This window comes from Lithobates pipiens, unplaced genomic scaffold (genome assembly GCF_037356315.1).
Source record: "Lithobates pipiens isolate NorthernLeopardFrog02 unplaced genomic scaffold, aLitPip1_a1.2 Scaffold_3, whole genome shotgun sequence".
Classification (NCBI taxonomy): domain Eukaryota; kingdom Metazoa; phylum Chordata; class Amphibia; order Anura; family Ranidae; genus Lithobates; species Lithobates pipiens.
In genome coordinates this window covers 45,653,689-45,678,796 of record NW_027507790.1, presented here as the reverse complement: position 1 = coordinate 45,678,796, position 25,108 = coordinate 45,653,689, and the positions used below count along the sequence as shown (strand labels likewise).

Below are 25,108 nucleotides of genomic sequence, written 5' to 3'. Positions count from 1 at the left end.
TTGGAAACATTCCTCAGAGATTTTGGTCCATATGGACATGATAGCCTCACGCAGTTGCAGCAGATTTGTGAGCTGCACATCCATGATGCGAATCTCCCATTCCACCACATCCCAAAGGTGCTCTATTGGATTGAGATCTGATGACTGTGGAGGCCATTGGAAAACAGAAACCTCATCGTCATGTTCAAGAAACCAGTGGTGAGATGATCTGAGCTTTGTGACATGGTGCATTATCCTGCTGGAAGTATGCATCAGAAGATGGGTACACTGTAGTCATAAAGGGATGGACATGGTCAGTAGTGATGGACGAACGTTTCGCCCGGCGGTCGTTTCGCGGCGAATTTCCGACATTCGCGGTCCGCACGTTCGAACGCCTTTTTCCGTCGTTCGCCGCGGCGGACTTACGTGTTTAATGTATACAAGAACTTTAACCTTTGGTGACACGTTTATCATGTGATACAGGACAGCCAATTGAGACATGACAGCACATGGACACTTGGACATTCCCCCTAACCTATAAATACACCCGATCCGGTGGCCATTTTACATTCTTTCTTCTGTTACGATAGGGACAGGTTCCTGTGTGGAGTAGGGAGAGATAAACCACTAGCTATTTGGTACACAAAAGTTCTTTTCAGGACTGGTATAGGTGTTAGGTGTTGATAGGTTTGCTGTGCTGCTGATTCTTGCAGCAGCCTGAGTGTCTTTTGTTAGTTTAGAGAAAGGGAAAGGACGGTGTATGCTACAGGGACAGCCAGATTAGTCTTTCATCATCATCATCATCATCATCATCATTAGCTGTTACTATCAAGGTCCACAAAAGAGCTGTTCCAGTAACCACTAATCGTTCTCTTTTTTTGCCAATTTGTATAGGGACAGGAAGGAAGCAGTGTTGTCAGGCAGTGAGGGTAATTTTAAAGACTTGCTGTTATTATTAGTTCCACAAAGGTTCTTTTCAGGACTGGTATCAGTGGTACAGTAATAGGCTTGTACATGTATAATATTCTTTCTTCCAAATATAGAAAGGATATTATACTTGACTGCTGCCCTTCTGCTGCAGTCTGCTAAACATTCACAACTCACTTGTTCCACAAAAGTTCTTATAAGGACTGGTAACTTGGTATAGGGTGCTACGGTACATAGGCTTGAGTGCGGTACAGTCTGCTGTTCTGTAAGGACCGCTATCGGTCCACAATAGATAGGGTTGACGTGCACCACTGCTGACCGCTGCCCTATACTGCAGCAGTCCTTCAGCGGTATAGGGACTGACGTACAGTCTGCTAATCACTAACACACAACCTGCTTGTTCCACAAAAGTTCTTATAAGGACTGGTAACTTGGTATAGGGTGCTACGGTACATAGGCTTGAGTGCGGTACAGTCTGCTGTTCTGTAAGGACCGCTATCGGTCCACAATAGATAGGGTTGACGTGCACCACTGCTGACCGCTGCCCTATACTGCAGCAGTCCTTCAGCGGTATAGGGACTGACGTACAGTCTGCTAATCACTAACACACAACCTGCTTGTTCCACAAAAGTTCTTATAAGGACTGGTAACTTGGTATAGGGTGCTACGGTACATAGGCTTGAGTGCGGTACAGTCTGCTGTTCTGTAAGGACCGCTATCGGTCCACAATAGATAGGGTTGACGTGCACCACTGCTGACCGCTGCCCTATACTGCAGCAGTCCTTCAGCGGTATAGGGACTGACGTACAGTCTGCTAAACACTAATACACAACCTGCTTGGTCCACAAAAGTTCTTATAAGGACTGGTAACTTGGTATAGGGTGCTACGGTACATAGGCTTGAGTGCGGTACAGTCTGCTGTTCTGTAAGGACCGCTATCGGTCCACAATAGATAGGGTTGACGTGCACCACTGCTGACCGCTGCCCTATACTGCAGCAGTCCTTCAGCGGTATAGGGACTGACGTACAGTCTGCTAAACACTAATACACAACCTGCTTGGTCCACAAAAGTTCTTATAAGGACTGGTAACTTGGTATAGGGTGCTACGGTACATAGGCTTGAGTGCGGTACAGTCTGCTGTTCTGTAAGGACCGCTATAGGTCCACAATAGATAGGGTTGACGTGCACCACTGCTGACCGCTGCCCTATACTGCAGCAGTCCTTCAGCGGTATAGGGACTGACGTACAGTCTGCTCACTTCCTTGACCCAAAAAAGCACACCGTACTATATGCCCCTACCCTCCTCTTTGAAGAGGTTGAGCGGTGTCATATTTCTACTGGGGCTGCTTATGATATCCCTGTGCTGTGCTGACTTCCTCCTGGGGGTTCTTATTATGAAGGGATCACACTATCCCTGTGCTGTGCTGACTTCCTCCTGGGGGTTCTTATTATGAGGGGATCACACCATCCCTGTGCTGTGCTGACTTCCTCCTGGGGCTGCTTACGGTGCTGCTGTCAGTGCTGTATGTCACGGTGCTGCTGTCAGCGCTGTATGTCACGGTGCTGCTGTCAGCGCTGTATGTCACGGTGCTGCTGTCAGCGCTGTATGTCACGGTGCTGCTGTCAGCGCTGTATGTCACGGTGCTGCTGTCAGCGCTGTATGTCACGGTGCTGCTGTCAGCGCTGTATGTCACGGTGCTGCTGTCAGCGCTGTATGTCACGGTGCTGCTGTCAGTGCTCTGTATTACGGTGCTGCTGTCAGATGCCTCTATCACGGTGCATGTGTCATTCCGGTATGTCACGCTGCTGGTGATCATCTCCTGCACCCTCTTCTTTGCCTACCCTGGTCCCTGACCTTCCCTCTCCTCCATTGCCTTCATTAGCTCCATAGTCCTGAATTGTTAGAACAATTTCCCAAATAAAATAAAAATGCTTGTAGTTATCGATCCCAAATTCACCTCATACATGTATTATGTCATTGTCCAGATGGTGGGACTACGTTTTACCCCCTAATAATTACCACGTGGCCGCAAATTCGACATGAAGGTTTGCAAAGTTCGCCTCCCATTGAAGTCAATGGGGCCCGCGGCGAACGTTCGGTTTCGCGAACGTTTGGGTCCGTTCGCATTTCGCTTTCGCGAAACGTCCCGTCGGAAGTTCGTCCATCACTAATGGTCAGCAACAATACTCAGGTAGGTCGTGGCATTTAAACGATGCACAATTGGTACTAAGGGACCCAAAGCGTTCCAAGAAAACATCCCCCCACACCATTACACCACCACCACCAGCCTGAACCAGTGATACAAGGCAGGATGGATCCATGCTTTCATGCTGTTTAAATTCTGAGCATGCGGCTCATATGTGAACCGAGCATTACTGTTGCCTTTCGATCATCTGGAACCATCTGTCCATTCTCCTCTGATTTCTGACATCAACAAGGCATTTTCATCCACACAATTGCCGCTCACTGGATATTTTCTCTTTTTTGGATTCTAGAGATGGTTGTGTGTGAAAATCCCAGTAGATCTGCAGTTTTTGAAATACTCAGACTAACCTGTTTGGCACCAGCAACCATGCCACCTTCAGTCACCTAAATCCCCTTTTCTTCCCCATTCTGATGCTCGGTTTGTACTTCAGCAAGTTGTCTTCACTATGTTTGGATGTCTAAATGCATTGAGTTGCTGCCATGTGATTGGCTGATTTATGTTACCAAGCAATTAAACAGGACTATCTAATAAAGTGGCCGGTGAGTGTATTTTCATCAATATAACACATGATGTGTTTAGATTCATCCTGTGTGACATTACACACGGTCTTATTAATACACTTATTGATTGTGGACTGGAAGACAGTTCAAATGTGCTAATAATCACTGTAAGAAATGTCAAGATTTTTTTTAAAACCTAGTAATATCTTTGAAAATAGCGTTGTTTGGTATGTACAACTATCATACTGCAAGAGACCTTGGAATCATATTTAAAGTAGTAATAAATCCAAAACCAAAAATTTATTATACTGCAGCTTATCAATCATTACAGTACTTGTTTTTTCTTTCCCTCAGTTTTCTCCTGGTGATCTGACACATCTCCTGTATTAGTCTGCTGTGCCTCCTGTGCTCATTCCTCTACAACCCTGAAAGATGAGCACAGGAGGCAAAGCAGACAACAGCATTGTCAGTCGCTGGCTCCTGGTTCCTCCTACTTGAGCAGTGTCCCCAGAGAAAGCTGCTTGCCCGGGTGGCACCTCTGCATGCTCGCTCCCAAGCTCCATAAGACACATAGAGCCACTGCTTGGCCCTGCCCCCTCTCTCTCTTCATTGGCTGTGATTGACAAGAATTTGTAGGCTGCAATATAATAAATGTTTGCTTTTAGGTTTAATACTGCTTTAAATTTCTGGTTATACTGTATATACCTTGTTACTGCTCTAAATTGGCATATGAGTAAGGGTCCTTTCACACGGGGCGGATCAGTTCTGATCCGCCCCGTGGATGTCCGTTTGCTCAGCGGGGATCACTCCGCCGATCCCCGCTGAGCAGGGAGATGACAGGTCTGTCTCCGCACACTGTGCAGGGACGGACCTGTCACAGCGCCGCTCTCCCCTATGGGAGATCGGATGACGACGGACCGCAGTGCCCGTCGTCATCCGATCCGATCCGCAGACGGATGGAAAAATAGCTTTTTCCTCCGTCACACTTTTTCGGATTGGAGCGGGTCGGATGTCAGCGGACATGTCACCGCTGACATCCGACGCTCCATAGAGCTCTATGGAGCACCCGTTCAGGTCCGCCTGAAAAACTGACAGGCGGGCCTGAACGGGACGTTAGTGTGAAAGGGGCCTAAATGATAAACACAATACAAAAGAAAAACTAAAAAAGAGGTTATGTAATAGAAGTTCTAAAATATAATCTGCTATTGGGAAATGACCCAGTCCTGTGTAAGTATTGTGTATAACTTCCTCCTTATAGTGTATCAGTGTGCAACACGCTGCCAGCCTGATACCACAAACAGCAATAATAATTGGCTTCATCTTCTAACATCGCTGACTTAATGGTTAAATGTCCTGTGTTCTTTGGGGTGTCTTTGGATCCAGAGAACCGATCAGGGACCCCGGCTCCTTGGTGTTTGCTACTGTCACTGTAATAATATAACAGATATCGGGGTCTGTCCCCTGTTTTCTGCTGATACCAGTACACAGTACGATCACCTACACTGAACCCAGTAAGTGTACAAGACAATGTCACCGTGTTCCCAGGAGAGACGGATTGAGCGGCTGGTTGGGTCACACTCACCTGAGCAGAACAATCTGAAATACAGAAATAAATTCATATAAAAAGTACAGCAGGGATCACTTGTAATATATACATTAAACTCTCTTTTTCTCCTATAGCTGGTCTCCAGCTTAGATATTAATAACCCATTTCCCCTCTTACTTGTGTAGAATAATAGAGAGGTGATGAATAGGACAGACCACGACATGGTGCAGGTGACTCAGCCACAGATCTCTGGATTGTATTCTATCTCCCCTGTGTATTAAATACAAAGAGCAGACATCAATGTAAATGTGATCAGATCTGATTGGACAATGCAGGCTCCTCCCTACACCTAGCTGTCTGTAGGATGATGTATAATAAACTTCACATTGTACAACTATCAGAATATTCACAGTCCTCTTCAGTCACTGCTAGAAAGATGTAAATTATTGCCGGGGTGATAGGGAACACTTATTATTTCCAGAATATTCTCCAACATTATTCTCATGTTCTTCTCATGATGGAGGAGCCCAGATAAGAGTCATCTAAGGGATTTAATAACATTTTATTAACATTATCTAATATTATACTTGCTGTGTGATTTTGCTAAGTGCTTAAATTACACCTTCATCAGGTGTATGTTTCAGGATATGTCATAAATGATAAGTAATCTTAATCTGTGGGAGATGGGCTCCTGGTTTCATTTTTATCATGACTGGAGTGCAGCGGGAATAACTTTCAATTCTGGTGGAAATAGCTGAGTGGAGTCTTGGATTAACAATAATCCATAGGCAGAATTTAAAACTTCTCCTGACAGACTACTGACCATTTGAACTCCTGTAGGAGTGTAGTCTATGTTTGCTAAAATTTGGTTCAAAATGTCAGCTCCCAAAAGATTGATAGGAACTGTGTCTGAAACTAAAACTTTAGTGACAATTTCTGTTTGCTGTCCTAGCCTGAGTTTAAGTGGCTTAGACTCAACCAAATCAGTAGAGGTCCCGGTTAGGCCGAGATAACATTTGTAGATGTAGCGGCCATAACCCGTTGCAGGGCGGCCTTGACTGAATGGGCTTACCGGTTACCTTCTCTTGGCCTGCTCTTCCACTTCTAGGGGTTCCCAGGGTTGATACCCAACGACTTGTACACTGACACAGATGAAGTCCTTTAAAAAGGGTTTTATTTTACAGTAGAACTTTCAATTAACACAGTTCTTTTAGGGAACAGAGGGCATGGGTGAAGAACTTAGGGACTGCAGGTCTAGCAAAGTCTCTATTTCCACCCAGAGAGTAGCCACTCGCAGCTGGGTACTTCAAGGCTGAACAAATCTCTAGCCAGAGATCATGGCAGTCAGCATGTTGACTCAAACTTGAACAAATAACTAAGGGCAAACAGGAATCTTTTTCCTCCGTACCTGAAATATTTCCTGTCTTTTTTATGATACTGGAAAAGTGTGAATTCGTCAATGTCCTTCTCAACTCAGTAACCAGGCACTTCTCAGGATGCCACTTGCCGGCCCTCCTCCGAAGAGTCCTCCCCCGGTCACTTCCACGAGCTGCGGTGTCCCCCCAAGCCGAGAAAACACCCGGACACTTTGATTCCTCCCTCAGTTACTGACCCTCGGACCAGCAGGCTCTGAGACTCAGGAACAGACGGCTCCCTACCCCAGACGAGGCAGGTCTATCAGGGGCCACTGACAGGAACATGTTGCGGGGTGTCGAACACCCCGTGACCGGGACCCCTCAGGGGGCTACCCCGGTCCTGGAACCAGACCAGACCACACGGGTCTCTCAAACGACTCCGGAACCCTCAACACGTGACCCACACCCGTTTAAGTACCCCCTCCCAGACTCCACAGCGGGCCCCGTCACTCCCGCTGATTGGCTCTGAGAGGGCCGATACCCAAACTTCCAACCAGGTCTGGAGGTAAGTCCTCTATATTAAAAACACTTCAGCTTGCACTAGTATCTATTAAATAGGTTAAATCTGTTTCTCCTCCAGGATAGGGGAGTTCTTGTAAAAATACTTTTAGTCTCGCCGTGGGACCATTGTCTCCCATATTTAACATGATTGATACTGCCATGCCATTTTCCTATGCCTAATCCACTGCTTTTGGCAGAGAACTGGGATCAGCGTGAGGCCTCTAAGCTCTTTTCCAGTCTACGGTCAGGAAGATGGCAGAATTTGGCTATTTGTCCTTCCCCATTACAATTATAACATATAATTGGTCCCCGATTGCCATGATTTCCGAAATTGCCTTTGCCTCTTCCTCTTCCTCTCCACTTCCCCATGTACATAATCTTGGGTTTGCTGTATTTTTGGTTAATCCTGTTTTCTATGGATAACAGGATAGGCAGAACGTCTCGAATATATATATTGCCTGCCTCAGGCCTTGCTGTGAACAACTTTTCTTTCAACTGGGGTATTAAATCATCAAGAAACCTTTGTTTCACCAGTTGTGTAGATGGACTTGCAGTTTCTCCCGCCTTCTCTTCCTCTATTTTAATGCCTGCTTCCTCAGCCATATCGCTTAACCTCCTCCAATAAGCCCCCTCTGCTTCCTCTGCCCCTTGCTTAGAATTCATAAATTCAGCATATGTGGTTTGTCCATATATTTGGGGCAATTTTTCCTTCAATTTCCCACAAACCTCTCGATCACTAACCATCTTACCTAGATTTTTGATTTCTACACCACATTCTTTAAGTATATAGCCATGTCTGGTGTATTGCCCAATTCCAGGCTGAATGCCATTTACCTGTTCACCTATAACTGACCCGTAAATAGACCAGAAATTTGGGTTTAAATGGCCATAGCAGCCTTTTATTATCAAAACATAACAGAAACATTTTTAAAGCATTTAAAACATCCGTAATAATCTGGTAATACATAACTGCATAGGATTTTTGAAGGCACCATTGACTTCACTGTCTGTATCTGGCACCACCTTGCCTCATAAGCCGTGACTTACGCCAGCACAGGGACAATTATTTGGCAAAGCTCACCAAGCGATAAACCAGATGAATCTCACGACAGGAGGTGAAGAAGCCGACACCTTGTTGACGGCTTGCACCACCCCCAAATTGTCGCAATGAAACCAAACGCGTTTGTTTCTGAATTCATGTTGCCAAATCTCTACTGCCAGTACTATCGGAAAGAACAACTCCAACAGTACCATATTGCCTAACAAGTCGACCGCACGCCACGATCCAGGCCATCTGCAGGCACTCCACTGCCTGCCAAAAATAGCTCCATAACCTATGGCCCCTGCAGCGTCCGTAAACAGCTGTAAGTCGCACGCCAAAACCATTCTATCCATCCACACGGACCTACCGTTAAACTGTTCCAAGAACAACATCCATACCCCCAAATCGGCCTTGTGCTCTTTAGACAGCCACACAAAATGATGCGATGCCCGGACCCCGGATATGGCCGCTGCCAATCTTCTACAGAAAATCCTGCCAATGGGCATAATGGGGCACGCAAAATTCAGTCTGCCCAGCAATGACTGCAGGACACGCAACTGAATCTTGTTGCAAGCAAGAGCCGCAGACACTGAAGCCCGCAGGTCCTCCACCTTGTCCAGGGGCAACCGGCATTCCATCCACACCGTGTCAATCACTATCCCTAGGAATCTGATAGTCGTAAGCGGACCTTCCGTTTTGTCCTCCGCAACGTGGCTAACAGAGTATGGCACACCCTGCCCCCTGAAGGGCCGATCACCAAAAAGCCATCCAGGTAGTGAATTATGGAGTGCAAGCCAGACACGTCCTTCACCGCCTATTCCAGAAACTAGCTAAAAGTCTCGAAGAAAGAGCACAAAACAGAACAGCCCATTGGCAGGCATTAATCCACGTAATACTGACCCTTCCACATGCAACCCAACAGCCAGAAGCTGCTGGGATGAACTTGAAGAAGGCGGAAAGCCGACTCAATGTCGGTTTTCGCTAAGAGGGCTCCCTGGCCATGGCATCATTGACCGAAAAACCTTTTGGGTAGGAGAGATGGAGTATCAACCTGAAGGAATTGGGTTCCTTCTTAGGAACCATCCCCAATGGAGAGACAACCAAGTTGTCAAGTGGGGGTGCCCCAAAAGGACCAGCCATCCTACCCAAAGCCACCTCCTTGGCCAGTTTAGCAGACACCACGTCCGGGTGTTGCCACGTGGACATCAAATTCTTAGGGACTGGAGGAACGCTGGCCAATGTGCTAGGAATTACAAAACCCACGGAAAAACCCAGTAAAAGAAGATCCACCACCGTCCGATCCGGATACCTACTTAGGAAGGGAGCCAATCTTTCCACTTTCCCCGGCGTCCTCCCTCTTTCCAGACTCACCACACTTGCAATTCCCTTCATTGAACTGCCAGCAGAAACCCCTCCGCTTTCTGGACAATGACAACAAGGTTCCTGCACCGCCACCAGCCCCCCCTGGAAAGGGGGTGTTCGAGGCCCACACCTGGGTCATCAATTTCATCCACAAGCTTATATCCTTGTGGTCCCACCAAATTGACGGCCTGACTGCCTTCCGTTGCCTGAATTGCTCGTCGTAGCACAACCAGGACACGCCGCCATACACCCAATGGGCTTCTCCTATTGCGTACGCATAACAAAACAGTGGAGAGCACTGCTCAGGAGCCTTCTCACCAATCACGCTGGCTAGAATATTGAACGCTTAGAGCCAATTACCAAACGTCCTAGGAATAAGCCTGTAACGTCGTTTTTCTTCCTCCTCATTTTTACTTTCATCTGGCTTGACCTTGTCCAGATTAAACTTTTCCAAGGGCAAGAGGGAAAAAATTTCAATGTACTCACCCATACAAATTCGCTCCCTCACCTCTGGCTTCAAATGAGCTCCCAGCGGGCCCTCGAAGCACACATAAACTTTGCATTTGGCCGCATCAGCCAAATGCACGCCGTCCGCGTCGCCCGAAGCTTTCTTGCTCGCATCCGGCGCCTTGTCCTGGGCCTGAGACGACCCCACTCCTGAAACCTTCTCCCCACCCAGCTGCACCTCCCTAACCTTCTCCCCACCCAGCTGCACCTCCCCGCCCACCTGTCCAGCAGGGGCCGCTGTCCCCCCCAGGCTGGCCACCGGCCCCAGTGGAGCAGCTGGGATCGGTGCCGTCGTCCAAGCCGATGCTGGGAAAACCCCCCACGGGTCCAGTGCCCGCTTCACACTGGGCCAGCGCCTCGCTGAACCAGGCTAAAAAAGCCTGTAAAAAACTAGTCACACACCCCCTGCAGCAGCCGCTGCCTGCTGGGGTACTTCCATCCCTGAGCCCCCCCGGACGCTTGGCTCAGCCCCGCCCCCACAGCCTGGCTCAACCCTGATACATGAGCACAGCCACCCTCTAGAGCCTGTCTCTCCTTCCCATACCCAGGCACAGCACAAGTAACATCAGACGCTGACACAGACAAACACTGATCATACACATCGGGCTGCCCCTCCCCCACAGCCGTTGTTCCAGATCCAGGACGCCTCTCCGCGACAGTTGTGGGCTCTTCACCCTCCTCCATCGAGGAGAGCTCCCCTTCCGATCGGATCACCTCTTCCTGCCTGGATCCACTGACAGGAGAGGTACGCTGGCCCAGTGAGCAGTAGCAGTGCCGGCGTATCCTCCTGACGAACCTCTGCTTCTCTTCCTGGCAGTCCCGGCCGTCCCAGGCATCAGGCCAGCACTGGGCAGGGACCTCTCCCCCGCAGGGCCACTCAGACGACAGGCCTGGAGCCTGTGGAGGCCACATGGTCCTGACTGAGAATCCGAAAAGGGGGGGCGGAGCGGGCAGAAGACCCGATATGCCTCCCGGGGGCACGCCTGTGAAGGGGATTCCTCCCAGCACTCCCGGCCCAAGAAGGCGTTCTCTTGGCCGCAGAGGCTGAAGGGTCCCAGCGTGGCGCCAACCCCTTGGGGTCAATTGCAGGCTCAAACACTCCATGACCTCCTAGCGTGCTGACGTTCAGGGGCAGGTGTAGCATTCACCTGTCCAGGCCCCGGCAAAATACCCGCCAGTTGGGTACGCAGCCATTGCGGCCCGTTAGCAACCGCAGCCACCCGGATAGTGTTCAGCATCGCCTCTAAATCTTCCATCATAGAATGTCGTTGGTTGCTGAGAATGTCGGTTGCTGTCCCAAGACGAATGATTCTAGAATCCCCACACCCTTCCTAGCAAATCCTAAGGACCAACCAACCCCACCCTGCCACACCCCACTATCCTCCAATTTTTAACGCGCTTCTGCTACTGGCCTATACTGACCTGTTGCTTCCCACTGCTTTAATAAGAATCTGATGAATGTCAGTAGCAGAAGCCTCATATGCTTCCTGTACAGCACTAAGTTTGTTTGCAAACCCAATTGGATTCTTTCTAGGATCTCCCAATCCCTCTAATATGGCTCTCATATCTTGGGGACTAAAAGGTACATGCCATTTCATTTGAGACTTACTGTCAACAGCATTACCTTCAAAAACGATTTGGGTTCTGACAGGATAAACTGCAAAAAATTGCTCTGTGCCAGGGGCAGAAGGGGCGGCATCTAGACATGTGCGATTAGTTTCGTACGAAACGACAATTCGTACGAATTTCTGAAAATTCTAATGAATTTCCAAAAATCCGTACATTCGTACAAACCCGAAATACAAATTTTTATGCACACAAATTCCGAACGAATTACGAAATTTTGTTTACGAATTTCGGATCCAAATTCATAACAAAAATACGTAATTAACGAAAAGTTAACAAACCTAAAAAACCCAGGAAGTCAGCACAGGGATGGTGGGAACCCCTCATAATGATAAATTCATCATAACGAAAATTCGTAATTGTTACAAAAAGTTGAACCTAAAAGTTGAAACCCCAGGAAGTCAGAACAGGGATGGTGGGAACCCTATGGGAATTTCTTTGCTTACGAATTTCATGTGAAATACGAAATTTCATTAACGAATTTCGGATCCAAATTAACAGAAACATGACTGGTGTTTTGTTCACCAATCAGAGGAGGTCAGCACAGCACAGGGATGGTGGGAACCCCTCATAATGGGCACGGCGGGTGTACACTCAGAAATGGGAACTCAGCACAGGGATGGTGGGAACCCCTCATAATGGACACACAGCAGGTGTACAGACCTGGGAACTCAGCACAGGGATGGTGAGAACCCCTCATAATGGGCACAGTGGGTGTACAGACCAGGGAATTCAGTACAGGGATGGTGAGAACCCCTCATAACGGACACACAGCAGGTGTACAAACCTGGGAACTCAGCACAGGGATGGTGAGAACCCTGTGGGAATTTCTATGCTTGCAAATTTCATACTAAATACAAAGTTTCAGAATTTCGGATCCAAATTAACAGAAACATGACTGGTGTTTTGTTCACCAATCAGAGAAAGTCAGCACAGCACAGGGATGGTGGGACCCCCTCATAATGATAAATTCATCATAATAGACTTTCGTTATTTTAACAAAAAGTCAACGTAACTAAAGTTTAAAAATCCAGGAAGTCAGCCCAGCACAGGGATTGTGGGAACCCCTCATAATGGGCACAGCGAGTGTACACTCAGACCCGGGAACTCAGCATAGGGATGGTGGGAACGCCTCATAATGGGCACAGCAAGTGTACAGACCTGGGAACTCAGCACGGGGATGATGGGAATTTCTATGCTTACGAATTTCATACAAAATACAAAATTTTGTTAATGAATTTCGGATCCAAATTAACAGAAACGTGACTGGTGTTTTGTTCACCAATCAGAGGAAGTCAGCACAACACAGGGATGGTGGGAACCCCTCATAATGATAAATTCATCATAACGAACATTCGGAATTGTTGCGAAAAGTTAACAAGCCTAAAAGTTAAAAACACAGTAAGTCAGCACAGAACATGGATGGTGGGAACCCTTCATGATGATAAATTCATCATAACGAACTTTCGTTATTTTTATGAAAAGTTAACGAAACTAAAGGTTAAAAACCCAGCAAGTCCGCACAGCACAGGGATGGTGGTAGTCCCTCATAATGATAAGTTTATCATAACAAACTTTCGTTATTTAACAAAAAGTTTATGAATGTAAAGAAAATTCATATTACTTACGAATCCAAATTGAATTTCGTACACAAATTAAGAAATACGATTTTTTCCGTACGGAACCAAACGAAAAAACAGCGCACATGTCTAGTGGCATTTCCCTTCTTTCTCTCTTCATCTTGCTGCCACAATTTGGAAAATAGGATTTTTATATACAATTTACCTGTAAAATCCTCTTCTTGAGAAGTACATCATGGGACACAGGAGCTTCATTACATAGTGGGTTATATAGGCACCTCTGGTGATTGGACACTGGTTAACCCCAATTAAGGAGAATTCCTCCCCTATATAACCCCTCCCATATGGGAGGCACCTCAGTTTTGTAGCAAAGCAATAAGAAACCACGTAAAACCCAAGAGGGGCGGGAGCCCTGTGTCCCGTGATGCACTTCTCAACAAAAGGATTTTACAGATAAGCTGTATATAAAAATCCTATTTTCTTGATCATACATCATGGGACACAGGAGCTTCATTACATAGTGGGATGTCCCAAAGCAATGCTCAGTTTGAGGGGAGGGAGACACAGATCAGAAATATAGACAGCCATGGACCAGAGGATCTAAACTGCAGCCTGCAGTACACTGCACCCAAAGGCGATCTCCTCTTGCCCTCTGACATCCACCTGATAGAATCTGGTGAATGTGTGGACTGATGACCAAGTTGCAGCCTTAGGCCGCGTACACACGGGCGGACTGTTCGCCCAACTTTGTTCGTCAAACAGTTTGACAAACAGTCCGCTCAAAATTAGCATGAACGGACTTGACCACACACGATGAACGAACAGTCCGCTGAAACCGTGCGCGATGACGTGAACGGCACGTACGACGGGACTAGAAAACGACGTCCTATACACTGCAATGCAACCTTCGGCGTGTAAATCCTTTCTGAGTATGCGCGGAACTTAGTTTGACGAACAAGCCTACACACGAGCGGACTGTCCACTCAAACCAAGTTTCAGCGGACAGTTTTACGGAAATTCCGAAAAACTTTGTTCGTCAGACTGTCCGCTGAAACTGTCCGCTGAAGCCAAAACACGAGCGGACTGTCCGCTGAAACACTGTTCAGCGGACAAAGTTGGGCGAACAGTCCGCCCATGTGTACGCGGCCTTACAGATCTGAGCCAGGGAGACCTGGTGATGTACTGCTCAAGCAGCACTTATAGCCCTAGTAGAGTGCGCTTTCACTTGAAAAGGAGGAATCTTCCCCTTTACACTATAGGCCTGAGACATAACCTGTCTAGTCCACCGTGAGAGAGTGGATTTTGATGCCGCTTGGCCCTTCCTCGGGCCTTCCGGCAAAATAAATTACCACATCTAAAGTGTGCAAAGATTCTTCTTCTGCGGACTGTGGATCCGGAAAAAAGGATGGTAGGATTAGATCTTGATTCAAATGGAATCCCAAAACCACCTTAGGCAGAAAGGACCTGCTGGGACGCATTACCACCTGGTCCTTATGAATAATTAGATACGGTTCCTTGCTGGAGAGAGCTGCTAGCTCTGACACTCTCCTAGCCGAGGAAATGGCTACCAAGAAAAACAATTTTTTTGTCAAAAGAACTAATGAAGCCAGATGCAAAGGTTCAAATGGTTGCCCCTGCAAAGCCGAGAGAACCAAATTCAGATCCCATGGGCATACCGGAGGTTTGACTGGCGGTCTTATCCGCATGGCCCCCTGGATGAAAGCCCGCACCAGGGAATGTGATGCAAGTGGCTTCTGAAAAAACACTGACAAGGCCGAAATCTGCACCTTGATAGTGCTTACGACCAAATTCATTTCTAGGCCTGACTGGAGAAAGGCAAAGATCCTGCTAATGACATACTTTCTAGGATGCCATTCCCTGAGTTCACACCAGGAAACATATGCCTTCCAGATTTTGTAGTAAATAAGCCTGGAGGCCGGCTTTCTGGCATTGACCAGAGTAGAAAGGACTGGCCTCGAAAGCCCACGATCCCTCAGAATGTGGGTCTCAGCAGCCAAACTGTCAAATTCAGACTGTGTAAAGTAGGATGGTAAATTGGACCCTGTGAGAGCAGATCTGACCAGAGAGGAAGGATCCATGGCCTGCCTACTGCCAACTTCATGATCTTTGCATACCAAGGTCGCCTGGGCCAAGCCGGGGCTACCAAAAGCACCGACTTTGTTTCCCTCTTGATTCTTCCCAGGAACCGTGACAGAAGCGGGCACGGGAGGGGAAGACATAAATTAGATTGTACTGATCCCAGGGAACTGTCAGAGCATCCGACCCCTGAGCGAGTGCATCTCTTGTCCTTGACACAAATGTGTCCAGCTTTCTGTTGAATCTGGATGCAAACAGATCTACATCTGGAGTACCCCACCTGCGACATATGTTCTGAAGCACGTCGGGGTACAGAGCCCATTCTCCTGGGCACAACTGCTGGCGGTTCAGAAAATCCGCCTGCCAATTTTCCACTCCTGGAATGAAGACTGCAGAAAGGGATGGAACATGCCTTTCTGCCCAGGCAAGTATGCGATTCACCTCTTTTTGTGCAACCACACTTCTGGTACCACCCTGGTGATTGATATAGGCCACTGCTATGGCATTGTCGGACTGAACCCGAACAGGGAGACCCCGTAGTCTGTAAGACCACTTTATGAGAGCCATATAAACTGCCCGGATCTCCAAGACATTTATGGGCAATAGCTTCTCGATCGCAGACCATTTCCCCTGCGAGCACGTCTCCTCCAACACTGCTCCCCAGCCTATCAGGCTGGCATCTGTCGTAATAATCTTCCATGGAAGCGGAAGAAAAAGTTTTGCCACTCAGCAAATTCTCGGTTTGTAACCACCGAACGAGACTCTTGCGTGTCCCTGGGGACAGACATATAGGAAGATCCAAGGCCTGGGGCTTCCTGTTCCACGCCGCAAGGATGCATCTTTACCGAGGCCTTGAGTGGAACTGGGTGAATGGGACGGCCTCGAAGGAGGCGACCATTTTCCCTAACAGTCTCATGCACAACCGAATGGGGGAAGATCTTCTGCCCAGAATTAGGCGCATCAGACCCCCAATGGCCAAGGCTTTTGACCTTGGTAGAAACACCCCGCCTTGAGCGGTGTCGATGACCATACCCAGGTACTCCAACCTGGTAGCAGGCTGTAGGGACGATTTTTCTAGGTTTATAATCCAATCTAGGTGTTCCAGGTGGTCTAGTGTTCTGGTAACACTGTGGTCCAGGAGCGCTAATGTTTTCTCTATGAGAAGCAAATCGTCTAGATAAGCCATGAATACCCTGAGCTCTTAGGTTTGCCAAGAGAGGGTCTAGAATCTTTGTGAAGATTCGAGGAGCTGCATCGAGCCCAAACAGCAAAGCCACAAATTGAAAATGGCGGCGCTCTACCGCGAACCTTAGATACATTTGGTGTGCGGAAAACATTGGCACATGAAGATATGCATCCTTGATATCTATTGATGCCATAAACTCTCCCCCTTGCAGGGAGGAGACCACAGCACGTATTGACTGCATTCGGAAGGACCGGATGCGTAAAAACCGCTTCAGATCCTTCAGATCCAGGATAGGTCTGACACCTCCATTTGGCTTTGGAACGGTGAAGAGATTCGAGTAAAAGCCTGAACCGAAGAGATCACCCACTTGTCCCGGATCTCTTCCCGCCAGGCTTCTGCAAACTGCAGGAGTCTTCCCCCCACTCGGCCGAGCGAGGGCGCCCCTTCACAAGGAAGCTTTTGGGCTCTGCTTGGCAGGCTTTCGCCCCCAAGTCTTTTTCTGCCCCTGGGCCCGGCCTTGAGCCTTTCCTGTAGAGGGAGGTTGGGAAGGCCGTCGCCACTGCTTATAGCTTGATGCTCCGGGAGAGAGAGAACGCCTAAATGATGGACGTTTGCTCCTTTTGATTGGAAGGAGAGTAGATTTACCCCCTGAAATTCTTTGGACGAACTTGTCTAATTCTTCTCCAAATAAACGTTCCCCCTTAAACAGGAACCCAATCAAATGCTTCTTGCATGATAGCTCAGCTGCCCAATTTTTTAGTCATAGGGCCCTTCGCATGTGTACCAAAAGGAGAGACAAACGAGATGCTTGTTGCACAGAATCCAAAATTGCATCAATCATAAAACACAGAATTTGAGGTATTTCTGCATAGTTCTCCACTTCCTCACTGGGAAGGAGGCCAAGCATCTGCTTAACTTGTTCCTTGAGGAACTGACACAACCCCACGGCTGCGACTGTAGGTTGCACTACTGCGTCAGTCATGGAAAAGGAGGCTTTCAATAAGGTTTCCAGCTTCTTATCAGTTGGATCCTTAAATACCTGAGCATTATCCAAAGGACAGGTCAGGTTTCTATTCACGCAAGAAACAGCCGCATCGACAGATGGGACCCCCCAATTTCTTGGCGAAACTTTCCTCCAGAGGATAAAGCATAGAAAACCTTTTAGGAGGAGCAAACAGTTTATCGGGATGTCCCCAATCCTCATATAACAATTTATCCATTAAGGGATGAATTGGAAAGGAAAAGGCAGTCTGTGGGATTTTCCTGACTCCCAGGGAAGAAACAGAGGACGTAGCGACTTCAGCAGCAGGCATTCTGAATGTGGTACGCACCAACTCAGTATAATATTGCACCTGTTTTCTGAGTGCCTGGGAGGAGGGGACTCTCTCCTCTTCCTCTGATTCATCCGACTGCTCATGATCCCTGTCCCAAGATAGGAATCTCTCCTCATTGTCAGAAGTGTCACCTGAAAGAGGAATCTCAGCAGAGGGAGGGGATATACCCCTCTTCCTGCTATCTTTTAGGGAAGCTGAAACAAAATTCATGATTCTATCTTCAAAACCCTCCAATGTAGCCCCAAGGGAGTCCTCAGTGACATATACCGGGGCTGAAATATTAGGAGAGGCTGCAAAACCAGACAGGGGCACTGACTCATCCTGTGAGGCTGGCTCCAGTCTTGCAGGGGGGGATGGTAACCTACAGGCATTTTTATAACCCCTAGACCTAGGCGGGGATTTACCAGTGCCTTTGTTACCTCCCCCTGAGATCCTCTTACGAGGAGACATAGTCCTAAGCTACAAATCAGAGGTACTAGTACAAAGTGCAATCACTGTTGTGCTCAAACTCTCACAATAAATATATATGCTTAAACTGCACAACCTGATGCTGAGTAGGTGTCTTAGGTTTGCCTGGATCCAATCCCTTAGGATGCTTACTGCCCACAGCTCCTGTGTCTCCACTTACAGCCCCCTGGTGCTCTGGGTGCTTGCCGCCTGGCGCCTGCACAGTACAGCGCCGTGCACGGCAACCACACTCCCCCCCTCCATTAGCACGAGAGCGCACTTAGCACGCGTGCACGCGGACCACCGGACGTCCAGGGGGTAAGGGGACCACCATCGGAGCTGCGCGGGACCCCCAGACTACGTGGGACCCTTGTATTACCTTTATTGTGGCAGAGAGTGCAGTGGAAACGTGAGTCATCTGGAGGAACCAGGCTTCACTGAGCGTGTGTATCTGAAAGGCATGTAAGTATGCATCAGGCTGCTCTTACTCCCTCTAGTGGTGGAAACTAGGTAAGACATACAACTACTCAATGAAGAAATCCATAATATACATTTATATAGGATTAACTTCCCTTACCTGTCCTTGCCGCAGGAATTGCTGAAAACAGACAGATTCCAGCCTTCACCCATCACGGCGGGCAGAGTTGTGCCAACCTTCAGGATTTTTTGGGGTTCCTCAGAGGAACCTCCTTCCTGGACCTTGTAAAAGACTCTGCCAGAAACTTTCGTGCCACTATGTAAATAGTACACCAAGTCTGGTTTTCCCAGAGCCCAGTCTTCCAATAGGAGAGGACTTACAGGCAAAACCTTGTTTCTTCGGATGACGAGGCCTGGGTACCATATCATCTTGGGAGTCAAAATATCGGCCCGAGATATGGATCCGGTTTGTTGTAGCCCTTAGGCCCCCGCAGGGACCTGCACAGAGCTTTCTTCATAGCACATGTTTTGCGTGACCAACCACCATAGACACTGGTGAAAAAAACTGAGGTGCCTCCCATATGGGAGGGGTTATATAGGGGAGGAATTCTCCTTAATTGAGGATTAACCAGTGTCCAATCACCAGAGGTGCCTATATAACCCACTATGTAATGAAGCTCCTGTGTCCCGTGATGTATGATCAAGAAATTATGGTTTGCTCCAGAAGTTAAGATTCTATCTTTCTTTCTCTGGTCAAAGCCTTAAGTTCAGCGAGATCTAGTTTTCCATATGTGCTCTTTGATTTATGCCAATCATCTGTTTCTAGGATAGGAGCCAAATCCCTCTTTGTAGGTTGATATGGGGCTGTTAAAACTCTGCTCTCTACTATATTTACCAGCTCATCTTTTGTGTGTTCCATGCAATCTAATTCTTTTGCTTTTGTGCGTGGACCCCTTCAAGCCAAACTGGCAGCCGCATAAGGTGGGGGGGTCCTCCTCTACAGAGTCTTCTGGCCAAACGTAGTAAATTTGGGCAGTACTTTTATTAAACATCTCCATCAAGCCAGTTTGATTTGCTACTTTAGCTTCTGTCTCCCATGTGCAAGCTATTCTCCACGTTCCTTCACTGCACAGTAGTGGGCCATAATTGTACAGAAAAGTTTGCCATACTTGTAAATCAAAAGCCCCTTCAGATTTTAAAGGTTTAGCTGTTCCCTGTCATGGTTATGCAATAGAGTTTGTCTGCTTACCTGTTTCCATGTGTTCATCTCTAGAGACCAGCTGACCCTCACCTGACTGCTTTTGTAATCCATCCTCTGGCATGACTCCACCCTAGCTCCTATCAGAGAACTCTATATTAACCTGTGCACTGCAGGCCAACCCTGCTGATCAACTGTTGTGTATTCCTTTGTGTGTTTAGCGTCTTGTTTTCTGCTGTGTGCTCTTCTGTTGTTCCGTTACCGACTTTGACGTGTCCTTGACTATCCCTGTTTGCCTGTGATCCTGGCCTATTGGCGTGTCCCTGACTATTCCTGTCTGCTTGTAGCCCCGACCTTGGCTTTATCCCTCACTATCCCTATCCTCCTGTTGCCTACTGTGGGTGCGAGCTGGGGGACCCTGGGGGTCGCGACCTGGAGCCAGTTGCAGCCAAGTCCATCCTCACCACTAGAGGCTCTGGTGAACACCTGCTGGCTCTTAAACTCCGCGCCCCAGGGAATCTTACGCTCTACCTTGGTGGGATCTGTCTCCCGTCCGCAGCAGTCAGCCTTAGGGTCCACAAGCTTGCGGTGCACTCCTGATCCCTACGGTGTGCATCTTTCACCTCGCCTCAAGGTGACCTGACATTCCCTTTGTCCATTCTACCCATTTATCTAGGGGCTCAGTATAGGCAGAACTGTATCTTTGGTTCATATATTCTCTAGCGCTCATCTTGAGCTGGGCATTTTCTGAAGGCCTTTCTCCCTTCATTCCCTTAATTCATTTAATGCCCATAATAACTAGCCAGTCTTCTCTACTTGTGCCTATACCCTCTTGCCTCTAAAACAAATAGTACAGAAAATCTTCAGATTTACAAGAATAGTCTCCACTTATCTACGTGGATAGAAGGGGTTTATGACAATAGGAAAAAATACTCATTAGGACCCTCCTCATCTCTTCTCTTCTCTGTGAGTTTTATCTGACCCTACTATGGTCCTCTGACCTAGCTCGCCACAAGGAGTCAACACAGAGAATTCTCCCTATCCACACACAGTCCAACTCATGAAGGGGGACACAAACACATTCACACACACACGTTACCCAACCAGAAAGGTCCGAGAGTGGTCTGGTTTCCTTGAGAACCAACAGATAGGGATCATTCTGGAAAACTCTGCCAACCTCCTTATATCTGACTCGCCAAAACTGTTATGGCTAATTTCTGTTTGGGACTCTAAAACAAAGTTAATACTGCAGCTGCAGGAATAGATTCAGAGGACTCAATCACTGTGTTTAAAATGTTCGTCCAGCGTCAATTTATTATTACATGTTATTTTATACATAGATAAGAAAGGGGTGGTGTGAGATCTTATTAAAAACTATCAAATAGAAATATGTTATTAAAAGCTAGCGAATAGAACAATTGCAAAAGTAAAACATTGAGAAGGGAGGGGGAGTAGAGAGCGTTTAGTAGATGTGTCTGCATATTAGGTGAAGGTTACAGAACACATTTCAACAGTAAGAACAAAATGGAGACTCTTGTACTTAAATGAACAGTACAGTGAATGTCCATGTCATGCAAGCAGTTTTAAATGACTTTTATTCCTTTATAAATGTCATTTTGTGCAGGGACTGTTCTAAACAAGGGAAACACATGCCACTTTACAGGCATGCTATAGACACCCCCCTGGTACGATATTTAGAGGACTTTAAGCATTGAATCACTGCTCCTGAAAGAACATCAGTTTTTAAACAAAAATATGGCAGAATTAGAAGATAAAAAAAAATATGTGATATTTGACTGATCATGCATATTGTGTTCGGTATGTAGAACTATACATGTGATATATGATAAAAGAGAACCATTTTCACCACTCTTTCCAAGACTAGAAAAATGTTGGTTGGCATTAGGTTTTTTTTTGTTTTTTTTTGTTTTTAATTTTTTATTTATATCAGGAAATGGGTCCACATAGACCAACAGGTTACAAATTTTGCACATAGCTTACAGATAGAGAGGCAGTACATGGAATACAACATCAATGCCCTGCTAGCATTATCGCCAAGAAAAATAAACAGCAGTATGTATGTGGAGTTGGGAATTCACATCATCTTGTGGCCTCACTTCCCAGTTTCTTTTTAACTAACTAGGTATCTACATTGATACCACTTTCAGTGTATGGGAGAAGAGGAGAAGCAATGAAGGAGGAAGAACAGAGGGGTGAAGAGAAGAAAAGGGGGTATATCAAGTACGAGGGATAAAGGGAGAGGGATGGAGGGAGAGAAGGTAAAAAAAAGAGAAAGGGGGGGTTGAAGGGGGGGCAAGGTGTTTTACCCAATCATGGAGTGCGCAGATGACCATTCCGAATTACAGATGCGGGGCTTATATCTATGGCCCCCAGGCTCAACATATCCTGGACACTGCATGCATCTGTGTCAGAGCTTCTCAGGGCCTGGCCCTCAGTCGAGTATATGAACACAGTCCAGCCCTGCCAGGTTTTAGTGAAGGTCTCCTCTCTATTTTGCGCTGTGAGGATAAGATCCTCCATTTTCCTGATGTCCTCCACTTTACGAAGCCAGAGGTCAGTGGTCGGCGGGAGGGATGATTTCCAATGGAGTGGTATGCAGGCCTTAGCCGCATCAATTAGATGGGGGATCACTGATTTCTGGTATTTCCTGTCAGGTACGTCGGATACATGTAAGAGAAAGAATGCTGGGTCGTCTGTGAGGGGCTGGGCCGTGAATTGTTGAATTGTCTCACGCACCACTTTCCAGAAGTGTGTAAGTTTCAGGCATGACCAAAAGATATGTAGCATGGTCCCTTTGTCGGCGAGGCATCGCCAACACAGGTCTGATGTATTCGGGTAGAGCTGGTGGAGTAGTGGGGGTCCCCCTAAATATCCATACCAGAACCTTCAGGTCTGATATGGATATTAAGGGGAACCCCGCATCAAATAAAAAAAAAATTGACGTGGGGGTCCCCCTAAAAATCCATACCAGACCCTTTATCCGAGCACGCAACCTGGCAGGCCGCAGGAAAAGAGGGGGGGACGAGAGAGCGGCCCCCCTCCCTCCTGAACCGTACCAGGCCACATACCCTCAACATTGGGAGGATGCTTTGGGGGTCTGTGACCCCTCAAAGCACCTTGTCCCCATGTTGATGAGGACAAGGGCCTCATCCTCACAACCCTGGCCGGTGGGTCTGCGGGTGGGGGGCTTATCAGAATCTGGAACCCCCCTTTAACAAGGGGAACCCCAGATCCCGCCCCCCCTGTTTGAAATGGTAAGGGGGTACAAAAGTACCCCTACCATTTCACAAAGAAAGTGTAAAAATGGTTAAATAAGACAAACACACTTTTGAAAAATTCCTTTATTAAAAAAAAAAAAAAAAAAAAAAAAAAGATTCCAGCGGTGCTAATCCACTCTTGCTATCCAGCGACGAATCTCCGGGGTCCAGCGATGGATGATCATATCCAGCGACGGGGGATCTCTCAGTCCAGCGCTGTCCATACATCCGTCTTCTGTCTCCACTGCAGAGACACTGCGGAGATTCCAGCGCTGACCCCACCCCCTCTGACACTGGTGAAGGGAGCCAGGGGTTCCCCAGTGACGTAGAGGGGCGGGGTCAGGTGATGGGTGGCCCCGCCCTCCTAATATAAGAAACGTCAGCGCTGGGATCTCCACAGTGTCTCCGCAATGGAGACAGAAGACGGATGTATGGACAGCGCTGGACTGAGAGATCCCCCTCGCTGGATATGATCATCCATCGCTGGACCCCGGAGATTCGTCGCTGGATAGCAAGAGTGGATTAGCACCGCTGGAATGTTTTTTTTATTTTTTTTATTTTTAATAAAGGAATTTTTCAAAAGTGTGTTTGTCTTATTTAACCATATTTACACTTTCTTTGTGAAATGGTAGGGGTACTTTTGTACCCCCTTACCATTTCAAACAGGAGGGGCCGGGATCTGGGGGTCCCCTTGTTAAAGGGGGCTTCCAGATTCTGATAAGCCCCCCGCCCGCAGACCCTCACAACCACTGGCCAGGGTTGTGAGGATGAGTTTGTCTTATTTAACCATTTTTACACTTTCTTTGTGAAATGGTAGGGGTACTTTTGTACCCCCTTACCATTTCAAACAGGGGGGGGCCCGGGATCTGGGGGTCCCCTTGTTAAAGGGGGCTTCCAGATTCTGATAAGCCCCCCGCCCGCAGACCCTCATAACCACTGGCCAGTGTTGTGAGGATGAGGCCCTTGTCCTCGTCAACATGGGGACAAGGTGCTTTGAGGGGTCACAGACCCCTAAAGTATCCTCCCAATGTTGAGGGTATGTGGCCTGGTACGGTTCAGGAGGGAGGGGGGCCGCTCTCTCGTCCCCCCCTCTTTTCCTGCAGCCTGCTAGGCTGCATGCTCGGATAAAGGGTCTGGTATGGATTTTTAGGGGGACCCCCACGTCAATTTTTTTTAAATTTGATGCGGGGTTCCCCTTAATATCCATATCAGACCTGAAGGGTCTGGTATGGATATTTAGAGGGACCCCCACGTCAATTTTTTTTTTTAATTTGACACAGGGTTCCCCTTAATATCCATGTCAGACCTGAAGGGCCTGGTAATTGAATTTAGGGGAACCCCACGCTTTTTTTATCAATGAATGAATGAATTGTCGGCTAATACAGAGAACACTCATTGAGTGTTCTCTGTATTATGGGGAGCCGACAATTTAGCCGCAAGTGATTTTAAAAGACTTTTTTTCCTGCACAAATGACACTTTGTGCAGGGACAGTTCTAAGCACCAGAAACATGCGCCCCTTCACAGGCATACTATAGATACCCCCCAGCTATGAAATTTAAAGGAATATTACACTTTTATTGTTTCACTTTAATCATTATTAAAATCACTGCTCCTGAAAAAACGGCCGTTTTTAAAACTTTTTTTTGCATTGATCCATGTCCCCCCCAAGGACAGTAACTTGCATATTACCCTTTACAATTAGCACTTTAGATTGTGAACGTTCGAGTCCCATAGACTTTAATAGGGTTCTAAAGTTCACATGAAGTTTAGGTCTCTTTGCAGGTTCTGGTGCGAACCGAACAGGGGGGTGTTCGGCTCATCCCTAGTAGGGACCTCGTATGTGATGAAAAATATTAATGAAAGAAATGGCAATTTACAGAATAAAAACGCTGATTTTTTTTTTCAATCTTGTAATTTCCCTGAAAGTAGCGTTGTTTGGTATGTACAAATGTTCTAC

The 25,108-nt window shown here is 47.3% G+C and overlaps 1 protein-coding gene across 6 annotated transcripts in view; it reads right to left on the bottom strand.

Moving 5' to 3' along the window:
* Positions 1-25,108, bottom strand: part of LOC143940345 (immunoglobulin lambda-1 light chain-like) — an 860,309-nt gene that overhangs the window by 450,018 nt on the left and 385,183 nt on the right. The window lies entirely within an intron of this gene.